Consider the following 15,399-nt stretch of genomic DNA (forward strand, 5'->3'; position numbering starts at 1 on the left):
TTCTATTCTTCTCTTCTTCTACTCACATAAAGGAATCTCTATACTGTGACATAGAGGATTCCTCTTCTTTTCTGTTCTCTTCTTTTTCATATGAGTAGGAACAGGGATAAAGGCATTCTTATTGAAGCTGATCCTGAACCTGAAAGGACTCTTAAGAGGAAACTAAGAGAAGCTAAAGCACAACCCTCTAGAGAGGACCGGGCAGAAATTTTCGAAAAAGAAGGAGACATGGCCGAACCCAATAACAATGGTGGAGATGCAAGGAAGATGCTTGGTGACTTTATTGTACCCTCTTCTAACTTCTATGGAAGAAACATCTCAATTCCTGCTATTGGAGCAAACAACTTTGAGCTTAAGCCTCAATTAGTTTCTCTAATGCAACAGAATTGCAAGTTTCATGGACTTCCATTGGAAGATCCTCATCAGTTCTTAGCTGAATTCTTGCAAATCTGTGACACTGTCAAGACCAATGGAGTTGATCCCGAGGTCTACAGGCTTATGCTTTTTCCTTTTGCTGTAAGAGACAAAGCTAGAACATGGTTGGATTCATAACCTAAGGAAAGCCTGAACTCTTGGGAAAAGTTGGTCAGTGCTTTCCTGGCCAAATTCTTTCTACCTCAAAAGATGAGCAAACTTAGAGTGGAAATCCAAACCTTCAGACAGAAGGAAGGTGAGTCCCTCTATGAAGCTTGGGAAAGATATAAGCAATTGATCAAAAGGTGTCCTACTGACATGCTTCCAGAATGGATCATCATATGTATATTCTATGATGGTCTGTCTGAGTTGTCAAAAATGTCATTGGACCATTCTGCAGGAGGATCTCTTCATCTGAAAACCCCTACAGAAGCTCAGGAACTCATTGAAATGGTTACAAATAACCAGTTCATGTACACCTCTGAGAGGAATCCTGTGAACAATGGGACGCCTCAGAAGAAGGGAGTTCTTGAAATTGATACTCTGAATGCCATATTGTCTCAGAACAAAATATTGATTCAGCAAGTCAATATGATTTCTCAGAGTATGAATGGATTGCAAGCTGCATCCAATAGTACTAAAGAAGCATCTTTTGAAGAAGAAGCTTATGATCCTGAGAACCCTGCAATGGCAGAGGTGAATTACATGGGAGAACCATATGGAAACACCTATAATCCTTCATGGAGAAATCATCCAAATTTTTCATGGAAGGACCAACAGAAGCCTCAACAAGGCTTCAACAATAATGGTTGAAGAAATAGGTTTAGCAATAGCAAGCCTTTTCCATCATCTTCTCAGCAACAGACAGAGAATTCTGAACAGAGCCATTCTGGCCTGGCAACCATAGTCTCTGATCTATCCAAGACCACACTAAGTTTCATTAATGAAACAAGGTCCTCCATTAGAAATTTGGAGGCACAGGTGGGTCAGCTGAGTAAGAAGATTACTGAAACTCCTCCTAGTACTCTCCCAAGCAATACAAAAAAAAATCCCAAGAGAGAGTGCAAGGCCATAACCATGACCAACATGGCCGAACCTGGAAAGAGTGAGGAGGACGTGAGTCCTATTGAGAAAAGCCTCATGGGACGTCCTCTGGACAGAAAGGAGTTTCCCTTTGAGGAACCAAAGGAATCTGAGACTCATACAGAGACCATAGAGATTCTATTAAACTTCCTTCTGCCATTCATGAGCTCTGATGAATATTCTTCCTCTGAAGAGGATGAAGACATCACTGAAGAGCAAGTTGCTAAATATCTAGGAGCAATCATGAAGTTGAATGCCAAGTTATTTGGTACTGAGACTTGGGAGGATGAACCCCCCTTGTTCACCAATGAACTAATTGCATTAATGAGGCAGACATTACCTCAGAAGAAACCGGATCCCAGAAAATTCTTCATACCTTGTACCATGGGCACCATGACCTTTGAGAAGGCTCTGTGTGACCTGGGGTCAGGGATAAACCTCATGCCACTCTCTGTAATGGAGAAACTGGGAATCTTTGAGGTACAAGCTGCAAAAATCTCACTAGAAATGACAGACAAATCAATGAAACAGGCTTATGGACTAGTAGAGGACGTGCTAGTGAAGGTTGAAGGCCTTTACATCCCTGCTAATTTCATAATCCTAGACACTGGGAAGGATGAGGATGAATCCATCATCCTTGGCAGACCCTTCCTAGCCACAGCAAAAGCTGTGATTGATGTTGACAGAGGAGAGTTGGTCTTTCAGTTGAATGAGGACTACCTTGTATTCAAGACTCAAGGTTCTCCTTCTGTAACCATGGAGAGGAAGCATGAAAAGCTTCTCTCAGTACAGAGTCAAACAAAACTCCCACATCTAAACTCTAAATTTGGTGTTGGGAGGCCACAACCAAACTCTAAGTTTGGTGTTGAGAGGCCCCAACCCTGCTCTGATTATCTGTGAGGCTCCATGAGAGCTCACTGTCAAGCTATTGACATTAAAGAAGCGCTTATTGGGAGGCAACCCAATGTTATTTAATTATATCTATTTATTTTCCATTGCTATTTCATGTTTTCTTTAGGTTGATGATCATGTGAACTCACAAAAACAACTGAAAAATCAAAAACAGAATGAAAAATAGCATTAAAAACAGCTCACCCTGGAGGAAGAGTTTACTGGCGTTTAAACACCAGTAAGAGTAGCAGAATGGGCGTTAAACGTCTAGTCTGGCACCATTCTGGGCGTTTAACGCCAGAAACAGGCACCAGACTGGCGTTTAACGCTAGAACAGAGCATCAAGCTGGCGTTAAACGCCAGAAACAGGCTACAGTTTGGCGTTAAACGCCAGAAACAGGCTACAGCTTGGCGTTTAACGCCAGAAACAAGTAGCAGTCTGGCGTTAAACGCCAGGATTGCACTCTAAGGGCGTTTACACCCCACAGGATCCCCACCTACCCCACCTCTCTCTCTCTCACTTTTCATAACACTCTTTCCCAAATACCCTTCACCAATCACCTCTATCACCTTTACCCATCACCTCTCCACCACTCACATCCATCCACTCTTCCCCAAAAACCCCACTTACCTCCAAATTCAAAATCCTTTTCCTCCCAAACCCAACCCTAATACACGAAACCTAACCCTCCCCCACCCCTATATAAACGCCTCACCACTCTTTCATTTTTCACACACTACAACCAATACTTCTACCCTTTGGCTGAACCACATATCTCCCTCCATCTCCTCCATTTTTTTCTTCTTCTACTACTTTTTTTCTTCTTTTGCTTGAGGACGAGCAAACCTTTTAAGTTTGGTGTGGTAAAAGCATTGCTTTTTGTTTTTTCATAACCATTAATGACACCTAAGGCCAGAGAAATCTCAAGAAAGAGGAAAGAGAAGGCAATTGCTTCCACCTCTGAGTCATGGAAGATGGAAAGATTCATCTCAAAGGTCCATCAAGACCACTTCTATGAAGTTGTGGCCAAGAAAAAGGTGATCCCTGAGGTTTTTTTTAAGCTCAAAAAGGGCGAATATCTAGAGATCCGACAAGAGATTAGAAGAAGAGGATGGGAAGTTCTCTCCAATCCTATTCAACAAGTCGGAATCTTAATGGTTTAAGAGTTCTATGCAAACACATGGATCACTAGGAACCATGATCAAAGTATGAACCCAAACCCAAAGAATTGGCTTACAATGGTTTGGGGGAAATACTTAGATTTCAGTCCGAAAAATGTAAGGTTGGCGTTCAACTTACCAATGATGCGAGAAAATGCATGCCCCTACACTAGAAGGGTCAACTTTGATCAAATGTTAGACCAAGTCCTCATGGACATATATGTGGAAGGAGTTCAATGGAAAATTGACTCAAGAGGCAAGCCGGTTCAATTGAGAAGGCATGACCTTAAGCCTGTGGCTAGAGGATGGTTGGAGTTCATCCAAGGCTCTATCATTCCTACTAGCAACCGATCCAAAGTAACTATGGATCGGGCCATCATGATCCATAGTATCATGATTGGGGAGGAAGTGGAAGTTCATGAGATTATACCTCAAGAACTCTACAAGGTGGCTAACAAGTCCTCCACTTTGGCAAGGTTAGCCTTTTCTCACCTCATTTGTCACCTCTGCAATTCGGCTGGGATTGTCATAGAGGGAGACATCCTCGTTGAAGAGGACAAGCCCATCACTAAAAAAAGGATGGAGCAAACAAGATAGCCCACTCATGGACCCCAACAAGAGCATGAGGAAATTCCTCATCATGAAATCCCTGAGATACCTCAAGGGATGCACTTTCCTCCACAAAACTATTGGGAGCAAATTAATACCTCCCTAGGAGAATTAAGTTCCAACATGGGACAACTAAGGGTGGAGCACCAAGAGCACTCTATCATTCTCCATGAGATTAGAGAAGATCAAAGAGCTATGAGGGAGGAGCAAAAAAGGCAAGGAAGAGACATAGAGGAGCTCAAGAGCACCATTGGTTCTTCAAGAGGAAGAAGACACCACCCTCACTAAGGTGGACCCGTTCCTTAATCTCATTATCTATTTATTTTCTCTGTTTTCGTTCTCTATGCTTTATACTTATTTATGTTTGTGTCTTCATTACATGATCATTAGTGTCTAGTGTCTATGCCTTAAAGCTGTGAATGTCCTATAAATCCATCACCTTTCTTAAATGAAAAATGTTTTTAATCACAAAAGAACAAGAAGTACATGATTTGAAATTCATCCTTGAAATTAGTTTAATTATTTTGATGTGGTGACAATACTTTTTATTTTCTGAATGAATGCTTGAACAGTGCATATTTTTGAATTTGTTGTTTATGAATGTTAAAATTGTTGGCTCTTGAAAGAATGATGAAAAAGGAGAAATGTTATTTGATAATCTGAAAAATCATAAAATTGATTCTTGAAGCAAGAAAAAGCAGTGAAAAAGCAAGGCTTGCGAAAAAAATGGCGAAAAAAAAAGAAAGAAAAAGAAAAAGCAAGCAGAAAAAGCCAAAAGCTCTTTAAACCAAAAGGCAAGAGCAAAAAGCCAATAACCCTTTAAACCAAAAGGCAAGGGGAAAAGGATCCAAGGCTTTGAGCATTAATGGATAGGAGGACCTAAAGGAATAAAATCCTGGCCTAAGCGGCTAAACCAAGCTGTCCCTAACCATGTGCTTGTGGTGTGAAGGTGTCAAGTGAAAAACTTGAGACTGAGCGGTTAAAGTCATGATCCAAAGCAAAAAGAGTGTGCTTAAGAACCCTAGACACCTCTAATTGGGGACTCTAGTAAAGCTGAGTCAAAATCTGAAAAGGTTTACCCAGTTATGTGTCTGTGGCATTTATGTATCCGGTGGTAATACTGGAAAATAAAGTGCTTAGGGCCACGGCCAAGACTAATAAAGTATCTGTGTTCAAGAATCAACATACTGAACTAGGAGAATCAATAAAACTATCTAAATTCTAAGTTCCTATAGACGCCAATCATTTTGAACTTCAAAGGATAAAGTGAGATGCCAAAACTGTTCAGAGGCAAAAAGCTACTAGTCTCGTTCATCTAATTGGAGCTAAGTTTCATTGATATTATTCCATAGTATATTCTCTTCTTTTTATCCTAATTAATTTTCAGTTGCTTGGGGACAAGCAACAATTTAAGTTTGGTGTTGTGATGAGCGGATAATTTATACACTTTTTGGCATTATTTTTAGGTTGTTTTTAGTAGGATCTAGCTACTTTTTAGTATATTTTTATTAGTTTTTATTCAAAAATCACATTTCTGGACTTTACTATGAGTTTGTGCATTTTTCTGTGATTTCAGGTATTTCTGGCTGAAATTGAGGGACCTGAGCAAAAATCTGATTCAGAGGCTGAAAAAGGACTGCAGATGCTGTTGGATTCTGACCTCCTTGCACTCGAGGTGGATTTTATGGAGCTACAGAAACCCAATTGGCACACTCTCAATTGCGTTAAAAATTAGACATCTAGGGCTTTCCAGAAATATATAATAGTCCATACTTTGTTCGAGTTTTGATGACACAAAATGGCGTTTAAACGCCAACTTCCTGTCCTATTCTGGCGTTAAATGCCAGAACTGAATTACAAGCTAGAGTTAAACGCCCAAACTGGCACCAAAGCTGGCATTTAACTCCAAGAAGAGTCTCTACATATGGAAGCTTCAATTCTTAGCCCAAGCACACATAAAGTGGGCCAGGAAGTGGATTTCTGCATCATTTACTTATTTTCTGTAACCCTAGCTACTAGTTTAGTATAAAAAGTACTTTTAGTGATTTATTTTACATCTTTGGATCATTTTTGAGACTATCATTGTATCACTTTTGATCTCTTGATCACGTTTAGGGAGCTGGCCATTCGGCCATGCCTGGACCTTCATTACTTATGTATTTTCAACGGTAGAGTTTCTACACCCCATAGATTAAGGTGTGGAGCTCTGCCGTTCTTCATGAATTAATGCAAAGTACTATTGTTTTTCTATTCACTCAAGTCTATTTCTTCTCTAAGATATTCATTCGCACATAAGAACATGATGAATGTGATGATTATGTGACACTCATCACTATTCTCACCTATGAACGCGTGCATGACAACCACTTCCGTTCTACACGCAAACAAGCTTGAATGTGTATCTCTTGGGTTTCTAATCTAAGATTAAAACCTTCGTGGTATAGGCTAGAATTATTGGCGGCCATTCTTGAGATCCGGAAAGTCTAAACCTTGTCCATGGTATTCCGAGTAGGATCTGGGATGGGATGACTGTGACGAGCTTCAAACTCGTGAGTGTTGGGCGTAGTGACAGACGCAAAAGGATCAATAGATCCTATTCCAACATGAGTGAGAACCGACAGATGATTAGCCGTGCGGTGACAGCGCATTTGGACCATTTTCACTGAGAGGACGGATGGTAGCCATTGACAATGGTGATCCCCCAACATACAGCTTGCCATGGAAGAGAGTACACCTGATTGGATGAAAGCAATAGGAAAGCAGAGGTTCAGAAGGAGCAAAGCATCTCCATACGCTTATCTAAAATTCTCACCAATAAATTACATAAGTATCTTTATCTTATTTTATGTTCTATTTATATTTTAATTATCAAAACCTCATAACCATTTAAATCTGCCTGACTGAGATTTACAAGATGACCATAGCCTACTTCAAGCTGACAATCTCCGTGGGATCGACCCTTAGTCACGTAAGGTTTATTACTTGGACAACCCAGTGCACTTGCTGGTTAGTTGTCAAAATAATTGGGTTAGTTAATTGGGTGTTTAACTCATTAGATCAATATTTGTCATTATCAATTGAGTTAGTTAATTTCTCAACTCAACAGAGGGTCAACCTTTTGGCTTTTTTAGGCCAACTAGGGGTATCTGTTAAGGGGACCCCCTATCACCATATTTTTTTCTCTTTTGTGCAGAAGGACTTTCATATTTGCTACACAGGGTAGAGCAAAATAGGGTTATTTAGGGAATTCAAATTCACAAAAGAAGTTTGAATGTTAACCATATTCTCTTCGCAGATGACTCCATTTTATTCTGTAAAGCATTAGAAGAATCATGTTCTAATATCTTGACTCTACTCTATGACTATGAAATGGTTAGTGGACAAAAAGTCAACCTAAGCAAGTCAGCAGTCTTTTTCTGTCATAACATTCCGCTCCACATTAGACATCAATTAGTAAAACTTTTGAATATTGGTCATATAAGGGCCCAAGATAAATACTTACGCCTCCCATCAACTGTATAAAGATCTAAAAAACCACTTTTGGAGCGATCAAAGACAAAGTACAAAAGAAGGTATAATTTTGGAAAAGAAATCTATTATCGGCAGGTGAAAGACATGTCCTTATTAAGGCTGTTGGATAACGAATCCCTGTGTATACTTGGTGCACGAAATTGTGATTACACTTTTCACAACTCCGCACAACTAACCAGCAAGTGCACTGGGTCGTCCAAGTAATACCTTACGTGAGTAAGGGTCGATCCCACGGAGATTGTCAGCTTGAAGCAAGCTATGGTCATCTTGGAAATCTTAGTCAGGCGGATTCAAATGGTTATGAGTTTTGATAATTGAAAGATAAATAAAATGTAAATTAAAATAGAGATACTTATGTAATTCATTGGTGGAAATTTCAGATAAGCGTTTGGAGATGCTTTGTTGCTTCTGAACCTCTGCTTTCCTATTATCTTCATCCAATCATGCGTGCTTCCTTCCATGGCAAGCTGTATGATCCTCTTGGATGAAAAATACCAGGTACGGTTTCTGCATGGCTAATCAACTGTCAGATTTTTCGTCTCGGATGAAAAATATCAGGTACAGCTACCGCACGACTAATCATCTGTCGGTTCTCACTAGCGTCAGAATAGGATCTCTCTATCCTTTTGCACACTGTCACTGCGCCCAACATTCGCGAGTTTGAAGCTCGTCACAGTCATCCCTTCCCAGATCCTACTCGGAATACCATAGACAATGTTTAGACTTTTCGGATCTCAGGAATACTGCCAATTGGTTCTAGCCTATACCATGAAGGTTCTAATCTCACAGACTCGGTCCGTGTATTAGAAACCCAAGAGAATATACTCCGGCTGTCATCCAATGACTACGTTGAACATCATGTAGACCGCTTGTGGTAGTCAAGCACGCGGATCTTGGCTAAGCGAGTAACGAAGATAGTGGGTGATTGTCACGGGTCACCCCTTCATTTTGACTTAACTGAATTAAGTACAAGAGTATATCTTGGAGAAGAAGTAAGTGTTAATTGAAAGAGAAATAATAGTACTTGCATTAATTCATGAAGAACAGCAGAGCTCTGCACCTTAATCTATGAGGTGTAGAAACTCCACCGTAGAAAATATATAAGAGAAAAAGGTCTAGGCATGGCTGAATGGCCAGCCTCCCAAATGTAACATAAAATTGAAAAGAGGGTTTCCAACCATGCGAATACAATAGTAAAAAGTGCTATTTATACTAAAACTAGTTACTAAGGATTACAGAAAATAAGTAACTAAGTGCAGATAGTGCAGAAATCTACTTCCGGGGCCTACTTGGTGTGTGCTTAGGCTGAGCATTGAGTTTTACACATGCATAGACCGTTTCTAGAGTTAAACGCCAGATTGGGTGCTAGTTTGGGCGTTTAACTCCAGTTCTGGTGCCAGTTCTGGCGTTTTACGCCAGAAAAGGGTCTCTGGCTGGTGTTTAGACGCCAGTTTGGGCCATCAAATCTCGAACAAAGTATGGACTATTATATATTGATGGAAAGTCCAAGATGTCTACTTTCCAACGCAATTAAGAGCATGCCAATTGGGCTTCTGTAGCTCCAGAAAATCCACTTCGAGTGCAGGAGGGTCAGAATCCAACAACATCTGCATTCCTTTCTCAGCCTTTGAATCAGATTTTTGCTCAGGTCCCTCAATTTCAGCCAGAAAATACCTGAAATTACATAAAAACACACAAAACCATAGTAAAGTCCAGAAATGTGATTTTTGCATAAAAACTAATAAAAATATAATAAAAAGTAACTAAAACATACTAAAAACTATGTAAAAACAATGCCAAAAGGGTATAAATTATCCGCTCATCACAACACCAAACTTAAATTGTTGCTTGTCCCCAAGCAACTAAAAACAAAATAGGATAAAAAGAAGAGAAAATAAAACAAATTTCAAAAATATCAATGAAGATTAGTTTCAATTTGATGAGCGGAACTAGTAGCTTTTTGCTTCTAAACAGTTTTGGCATCTCACTTTATCCTATGAAGTTCAGAATGATTAGCATCCATAGGAACTCAGAATTCAGATAGTGTTATTGATTTTCCTAGTTCAGTATGTTGATTCTTGAACACAGCTACTTTATGAGCCTTGGCCGTGACCCTAAGCATTTTGTTTTCCAGTATTACCACCGGATACATAAATGCCACAGACACATAACTGGGTGAACCTTTTCAGATTGTGACTCAGCTTTGCTAGAGTCCCCAGTTAGAGGTGCCCAGAGCTCTTAAGCACACTCTTTTTGCTTTGGACCACAACTTTAACCGCTCAGTCTCAAGCTTTTCACTTGACACCTTCACGCCACAAGCACATGGTTAGGGACAGCTTGATTTAGCCGCTTAGGCCAGAATTTTATTCCTTTGGGCCCTCCTATCCATTAATGCTCAAAGCCTTGGATCCTTTTTACCCTTGCCTTTTAGTTTAAAGGGTTATTGGCTTTTTGCTCTTGCCTTTTGGTTTAAAGAGCTATTGGCTTTTTCTGCTTGCTTTTTCTTTTTCTTTCTTTATTTTTCTTTATTTTTCCTTATTGTTTGCCATTTTTCATTTTTTTTGCAAGCTTTGTGTTTTTCACTGCTTTTTCTTGCTTCAAGAATTAATTTTATGATTTTTCAGATTATCAATAACATTTCTCTTTTTTCATTATTCTTTCAAGAGCCAACAATTTTAACAGTCATAAACTTCACTATAAAAAATATGCACTGTTCAAGCATTCATTCAGAAAACAAAAAGTATTTCCATCACATCAAAATAATTAAACTATTTTCAAGATAGAGTTCGAAATTCATGTACTTCTTTTTCTTTTTCAGAAAACATTTTTCATTTAAGAAAAGTGAAGGATTCATGGAACATTCATAGCTTTAAGACATAGACACTAGACAGTAATGATCATGTAATAAAGAAAAAAACATAGACAAAATATAAAGCATAAAAACCAAAAAACAGAAAAACAAATAACAAGGAAATTAAAGAACGGGTCCACCTTAGTGACGGCGGCTAGTTCTTCCTCTTGAAGATCCTATGGAGTGCTTGAGCTCCTCTATGTCTCTTCCTTGCCTTTGTTGCTCCTCTCTCATGGACTTTTGGTTCTCTCTGATTTTATGGAGGATGGTGGAGTGCTCTTGGTGCTCCACTCTTAGTTGCTCCATGTTAGAACTCAATTCTCCTAAAGAGGTGTTGAGTTGCCTCCAATAGTTGTGTGGAGGAAAATGCATCCCTTGAGGCATCTCAGGGATTTCTTGATGAGGGATTTCCTCATGCTCTTGTTGAGGTCCATGAGTGGGCTCTCTTGTTTGCTCTATCCTCTTTTTAGTGATGGGCTTGTCCTCTTCAATGAGGATGTCTTCCTCTATGACAATTCTAGCTGAATTGCATAGGTGACAGATGAGATGAGGAAAGGCTAACCTTGCCAAAGTGGAGGGCTTGTCAGCCACCTTGTATAGTTCTAGAGATATGATCTCATGAACTTCTACTTCCTCTCCAATCATGATACTATGGATCATGATAGCCCGGTCCACAGTAACTTCAGATCGATTGCTAGTAGAAATGATAGAGCGTTGGATGAACTCTAACCATCCCCTAGCCCTGGGTTTGAGGTTAGGCTTTCTTAATTGAACCGGCTTGCCTTTTGAGTCTCTCTTCCATTGTACTCCTTCCACACATATGTCCATGAGGACTTGGTCCAACCTTTGATCAAAGTTGACTCTTCTAGTGAAAGGATGAGAATCTCCTCTCTTTATTGGCAAGTTGAGTGCCAACCTTACAGTTTTCGGACTGAAATCCAAGTATTTCTCCCGAACCATTGTGAGCCAATTCTTTGGGTTTGGGTTCACACTTTGATCATGGTTCTTAGTGATCCATGCATTAGCATAGAACTCTTGAACCATTAAGGTTCTGACTTGTTGGATGGGGTTGGTGAGAGCTTCCCAACCTCTTCTTCGAACCTCACGTCGAATCTCCGGATATTCACTCTTTTTGAGCATGAAGGGGACCTCGGGGATCACTTTTTTCTTGGCCACAACTTCATAGAAGTGGTCTTGATGGACTTTTGAGATGAATCTCTCCATCTCCCATGACTCAGAGGTGGAAGCAATTGCCTTCCCTTTCCTCTTTCTAGAGGTTTCTCTGGCCTTAGGTGCCATTTAATGGTTATGGAAAGGAAAAAGCAGAGCTTTTTCCCACACCAAACTTAAAAGATTTGCTCATCCTCAAGCAAAAGAAGAAATAAATAAGGAGAAGAAGAAGAAATAGAGGAGATGGAGGGGTGTGATGAATTCGGCCAAGGGGGTGTAAGTGTTTATGATGTGTGAAATTGAAGGTGGTAAGGAGGGATATTTATAGGGTAAGAGAGAGAGAGGGAAGTCATGTATGAGGGGGTTGGGTTTGGGAGGGAAATGTCTTGAATTTGAATGGTGAGGTAGGTGGGGTTTTATGATGGGTGTTTGAGGAATAGTGGATGGATATGAGTGGTGAAGAGATTGTGGGGAAGAGGGTAGGATTTGATAGGTGAAGGGTATTTGGGGAATAGGTGTTGATGTGATTGGTCAAGGGTATTTGGGGAAGAATATTATGGAAAGGTGTGAAGAGGAGAGAAAGAGAGGTGGGGTAGGTGGGGATCCTGTGGGGTCCACAGATCCTGAGGTGTCAAGGAATTTTGGTCCCTGCACCTTTCTGGAGTTTAAATGTCCTCTGTGTGCCATTTTTGGCGTTTAACGCCATCTCTGCTACCTTTTCTGGCGTTAAACGCCAGGCTGATGCCCTTTTTTGGCGTTTAACGCCAACTAGACACCCTTTTCTGGCGTTAAACGCCAGTCTGTCTGCCAATTCTGGCATTTAACACCAGTCTCCAGCCAGACACCCTTTTCTGGTGTTAAACGCCAGTTTGTCTGCCAATTCTGGCGTTTAACGCCCAAAATGCTGCCAAACTGGGCGTTAAACGCCCATTCTGCTATCCTTAATAAACGCCAGTAAGCCTGTCCTCCAGGGTGTGCTGTTTTTGATTCCGCTTTAATTCTGCAGCTGTTTCTGTGACTTCACATGATCATCTACCTAAAGAAAACATAACATGACAATGGAAAACAAATATCTATAAATATAAATATAATTAAATAACATTGGGTTGCCTCCCAATAAGCGCTTCTTTAATGTCAATAGCTTGACAGTGAGCTCTTAGAGGGCTTCACAGAGACTCAGAACTTAATGGTGGCCTCCCAACACCAAACTTAGAAGTTGAGTGTGGGGGCTCTGTTTGAATCTGTATTGAGAGAAGCTTTTCATGCTTTCTCTCCATGGTTACAGAAGAAGATCCTTGAGCCTTAAACACAAGGTAGTCCTCATTCAATTGAAGGACTAACTCTCCTCTGTCCACATCAATCACAACTCTTGCTGTGGCTAGGAAGGGTCTTCCAAGGATAATGGATTCACCCTCATCCTTCCCAGTGTCTAGGATTATGAATTCAGTAGGGATGTACAGGCCTTCAACTTTCACTAAGACATCCTCTACAAGTCCATAAGCCTGTTTCATTAATTTGTCTGTCATCTCTAGTGAGATTCTTGCAACTTGTACCTCAAAGATCCCTAGTTTCTCTATTACAGAGAGTGGCATGAGGTTTATTCCTGACCCCAGGTCACACAGAGCCTTTTCAAAGGTCATGGTGCCTATGGTATAGGGTATTAAGAGCTTTCCGGGATCCAGTTTCTTCTGAGGTAATTTCTGTTGAACCAAGGCATTTGGTTCATTGATGAGCAATGGAGGTTCATCCGCTACAAGTCTCATTATCAAATAACTTGGCATTCAGCTTCATGATTGCTCCTAGATACCGAGTGGTGTGCGAAATCGTGATCATTCCATTCCTTGGTAACGGTGCTAAAAACTCAATACGCACGTTCATGATCTTATATCTGTTTCACAACTTCGTACAACTAACTAGCAAGTGCACTGGGTCATCCAAGTAATAAACCTTACGTGAGTAAGGGTCGATCCCACAGAGATTGTCGGCTTAAAGCAAGCTATGGTCACCTTGTAAATCTCAGTCAGGCGGATTAAATTGTATTAAGAGATTATAGTGGACGAAAATTAAATATAATATAAAATAGGATAGTGGTACTTATGTAATTCATTGGTGAGAATTTCAGATAAGTATATAGAGATGCTTTCGTTCCTCTGATCTCTGCTTTCCTGCTGTCTTCATCCAATCAATCCTACTCCTTTCCATGGCAAGCTTTATGTAGGGCATCACCGTTGTCAATGGCTACATCACATCCTCTCTGTGAAAAAGGTCCAAATGCTCTGTCACGGCACGGCTAATCATCTAGAGGTTCTCGATCATACTGGAATAGGAGTCACCCTCCTTTTGCGTCTGTCACTACGCCCAGCACTCGTGAGTTTGAAGTTCGTCACAGCCATCCCTTCCCAGATCCTACTCAGAATACCACATACAAGGTTTAGACTTTCCGGATCTCAGGAATGGCCATCCATGGGTTTTAACTTATACCACGAAGATTCTAATATCTCGGACTCGGTCCTCTGTATTAGATATCTAAGAGATACTCATTCTAGCTTGTTTGCATGTAGAACAGAAGTGTTTGTCAGGCACGCGTTCATAAGTGAGAATGCTGATGAGCGTCACATAATCATCACATTCATCATGTTCTTGGGTGCGAATGGATATCTTAGAAGCGGGATAAGTTGAATTGAATAGAAAAACAGTAGTACATTGCATTAAATCATGAGGAACAGCAGAACTCCACACCTTAATCTATGGAGTGCAGAAACTCTACCGTTGAAAAATACATAAGTGAAAGGTTCAGGCATGGCCGAATGGCCAGCCCCCATGATCTAAGAACTAAACGTCCCAAGATAGATAAAAATACAATAGTAAAAAGTCCTATTTATACTAAACTAGTTACTAGGGTTTACAGAAGTAAGTAATTGATGCATAAATCCACTTCCGGGGCCCACTTGGTGTGTGCTTGGGCTGAGCTTGAAGTTTACACGTGCAGAGGATTCTTTTGGAGTTGAACACCAAGTTGTAACATGTTTTTGGCGTTCAACTCTGGTTCGTGACGTGTTTCTGGCGTTTAACTCCAGACTGTGGCGTAGAACTGGCATTCAACGCCCTTTTGCGTCATCTAAACTCGAGAAAAGTATGAACTATTATATATTGCTGGAAAGCCCTGGATGTCTACTTTCCAACGCCGTTAAGAGCGCGCCATTTGGAGTTCTGTAGCTCCAGAAAATCCACTTTGAGTGCAGGGAGGTCAGAATCCAACAGTATCAGCAATCCTTCTTCAACCTCTGAATCTGATTTTTGCTCAAGTCCCTCAATTTCAGCCAGAAAATACCTGAAATCATAGAAAAACACACAAACTCATAGTAAAGTCCAGAAATGTGATTTTTAATTAAAAACTAACAAAAACATCCCTAAAAGTAACTAGATCCTACTAAAAATATACTAAAAACAATGCCAAAAAGCGTATAAATTATCCGCTCATCACAACACCAAACTTAAATTGTTGCTTGTCCCCAAGCAACTGGAAATCAAATAGGATAAAAAGAAGAGAATATACTATAAATTCCAAACTATCAATGAAACATAGCTCCAATCAGATGAGCGGGACTTGTAGCTTTTTGCCTCTTGAATAGTTTTGGCATCTCACTTTATCCATTGAAGTTCAGAATGATTGGCATCTATAGGAACTC

General features: G+C 40.3%; 1 non-coding gene across 1 annotated transcript; it reads right to left on the reverse strand.

Annotated features, from left to right (window-relative positions):
* Nucleotides 1-630: 630 nt before the first annotated feature.
* LOC148567016 (small nucleolar RNA R71) lies at nucleotides 631-738 on the reverse strand. Its single transcript, XR_015882024.1, has one exon. It is a non-coding gene; the product is annotated as a small nucleolar RNA R71 (small nucleolar RNA).
* Between the last annotated feature and the right edge of the window lie 14,661 nt (nucleotides 739-15,399).

The sequence above is a fragment of the Arachis ipaensis genome, chromosome B4 (assembly GCF_059453495.1).
Source record: "Arachis ipaensis isolate K30076 ecotype BB chromosome B4, ASM5945349v1, whole genome shotgun sequence".
Taxonomy (NCBI): domain Eukaryota; kingdom Viridiplantae; phylum Streptophyta; class Magnoliopsida; order Fabales; family Fabaceae; genus Arachis; species Arachis ipaensis.